This window comes from Leiobunum rupestre, chromosome 6 (genome assembly GCF_980474605.1).
Source record: "Leiobunum rupestre chromosome 6, qqLeiRupe1.1.hap1, whole genome shotgun sequence".
Classification (NCBI taxonomy): domain Eukaryota; kingdom Metazoa; phylum Arthropoda; class Arachnida; order Opiliones; family Sclerosomatidae; genus Leiobunum; species Leiobunum rupestre.
Genome location: NC_143389.1, coordinates 5,465,378 through 5,468,525, shown reverse-complemented (window position 1 = coordinate 5,468,525; position 3,148 = coordinate 5,465,378).

Sequence of the window (3,148 nt, the reverse complement as noted above, 5' to 3'; positions counted from 1 at the left end):
CAGTTATCACGGCATAAGTTTTACAAATATTTGGTAGTATACCTAAAATTTCGACCTTTTTTCAAATTAGCTCGAGTTCATCCAAAATGGTTTTTATTCCCCCCTATTTGTCCAATGTAATCCAAAAATGTAAAATTTACAATTTTTTTTTAAATAATTTTTTTTGAATTATTGGAGTTTTGCACATGTTGTCAGAATTTATAGCCCGCTGTACCGGTAAAATCAAGAAACCACACCAGCGGAGGCCTATCATCAGAATGCCCTACGCCAGCGTCCACAAGCCCGGACAGGTGACAAAACCAGCATGGGTAGCAGAACCCAACTACTGATGGTCGCACCCTCGACGCAAGCCGCTCAACCCAGCAGACGGTGCAACAATGGGACGACTAGCCCGCCACTTCGCACACAGCAGTGGGATAGAGAACGGATGCTCTAGCAACCCCGGCCGACACCCCACCTACAAAGGCAGGGAGCCAAGCCCTTTGGAGAGAGCGCCTAAAGGGGAACGGCAAGCACACAGCATCCCGCATAACCCGGCACAGCTGGCACCGGAGATCCCGGCGGGATCCAAAAGGCCGGGAGATGGGTCCGCCGCGCCCTCATACGGAGGCCCGCAGCCCCACAGCACGCAACCCAATCCGCCGAGGCGGCCAGTTTGCCCGGCCCCTCTCCATTAGCCTGGGCCGAAGCCCAGTATCCAGCCCACACCTGACCGAAGTCGGAGGTTGGAGATAGGACCCTTTGGACGGAGCTAACATCTCCCAGTGCGCCACCGCCCTTACGGGTTACAAGAGCCGGACCCCGACTCCCCGGTACAGCCACCAGTTATTGCACACTCCGACCCCTTGAGGGCCTGGAGTTTTGCACAGGGGGGACCCTTAGAATTTGTAATTTTCGCATGTTATTTTACATAGACTTTTTCTCATTTTATGTTGTCAAAAACATTTTTGGTTGCCATGACAAAACGGAAGCCCAGCGTAACTTTTCCCTTCAACGGGTTTCATGTTACATCTAGGTCTAACAATCCCCCAACTTTGAACAAAATCGGTGAGAACCACCTCGGGTCGTCTCCTCGTTAGTGGAGCACAAATACCCTGGTGGTATGCCAACCGCTCAACATGTTGGCCTAATTTATAGGGGGACAGGCAGTAGAAAACCCAGGCCTTTAAGGGACATTTTATGACTGTTTTCGTCTCGATTCGCTCCATTCCGCTCTAAACTGAGCTGAAAGTGCCCAAACAGTGCGTGAAACCGTTATTTCCTATATATGGTTCCTAAGGCAGTTCCGTTACAAAAGGAAATTAATATCGATGAAGAATCATTTTAAGGCAAACTCGGCTCGCCTACGGAGGGGGGAGGGGGGTGCCACGTATAGCACAGTTTGCACGGTTCCCTTCAAATCCCAAAACATTCCGTTGGCCCCAAAAACTCCCGCTGGGAAATAAACCGGCCCAATGAGCGAGTTCGTGTTCGACGCGACCAACAACAAACAGACCTGTAACATGCAAATAAATAGAGCTTTCGCCGCGAGAGCCGCTCGACCTGCTAAGACCGACGGATACAATATCGTCCGAGTTCTATATATAAAGTCACCCCGGTGGAATTTTATTCGAACTTTTTTTCCAAACGGAAAATGTTGAACGATTTGCATACAAATCCTCATCCGAAAAAAATATCTCCTTCCCAAATCGATAACGCTTCTTCCGGTGCTTCGCAATACACGCTGTTCTTTTATCTCTCCTTTCTTTTTATTCTATTTTCTTGAAGTAGTCATGCGGAGGAGATTAAAAAATATTATTTTTCATTCATTACGACAGTTCATTTTTGGAAGCCTTCATTCCTTGAAGTATTGATTTGTTGTCTTTCAAGTGAAAATAAATATTTGTTAGTGAGAGCGATGCGAGTGAAGCCTATTTGGAGAATTGAAATTTTTATGTGTTTTACCAAGAATGTATTTATTTATACTCAGGGAGAATGAATATGTCGAGATTATTTTTAGCGTTTCTCCAATTCCACCCGCTGGGGCCCCCGGTATGCTCCTCCGCTTTACTAAAATCAAATAATACTGCAATCTCATTGGTTCTTAGAAATTACGTTTTTCGACGCGATTAACGTTGCTGCGAGGACGCAAAAAATAAGATTGCCTTCTTTTCACCCCCCCCCCCTAAGCGTGACGTGGTTAGTGTCCGTCGATAGTCTCGATATATTCATTCTCCTTGAGTAAAAAAATACATTCTTGGTTTTACTGTTTGGTTTTGACGCTATAACCAACGATATATTTCTTAAAAAATTTGTTAAATTTGTTCAATGTTTTGTTGCTTCATAAGTTTAGGCGTTTTCTTGCAACATATTCAAAAAAAAGTTAATTTAAGGAACTATATAAAGATATACAGCTTTAAAGATTTTTGTTTGTAGCTAAGACGTTTTGGAAATTAATAATAAAAATGTTAAGTATTTTCAACATCAAAAACTACATTCACTGTAAAACAGATATTTTTTAATTTAATATTAAGCTTATTTCATTCTAAGATGAAAGTGTAGTATCTTTCGGTTAAATATAAATATATTTTTATAAAATATTTGTACTTTTTGCACCCTGTGCAGATAATGGTTGATCTTCACCTAGTACAACATCTCCTACACGTCAAAGTATTATCTCTGATTAAGGGCTAGAGCGATTATTTGTCATCATAAAAGCTAAGAAAAGTACTCAGCCTTTTTTAAAACATTGTACGTTAATTTTATCTCTTTTTATCTCTAAGCCTAGCTTAGATTTCGCTTTACACGACGAAACTTTATGGTTATTGCCTTTTTAATGTAAATCGTTATTTGGTTTTGGTACATTACACAAGAACATTTAAAAAAATGTTCATTCAAAGTAGAGGTTTAAACAGAAATGAGCGACGCTATACATTTCGTTATTTTTACAGGAGATTTTCTACTTTTGAAGTAACTGATTTACTCAGATCATAGACGTGTCGAAGAAACTAACAAGAAAATACATTTTGAAAATAATTTTCCGAATGCAGTTAATTGTATACTTCTACAGATGTTTAAAGGAAAATGGACCCACAAAAAATGGACGGTACATTATAAAAGGAGCAATATTATCTTCGATCCACACTTGAGGCAAGCGACTTTCGGTAAT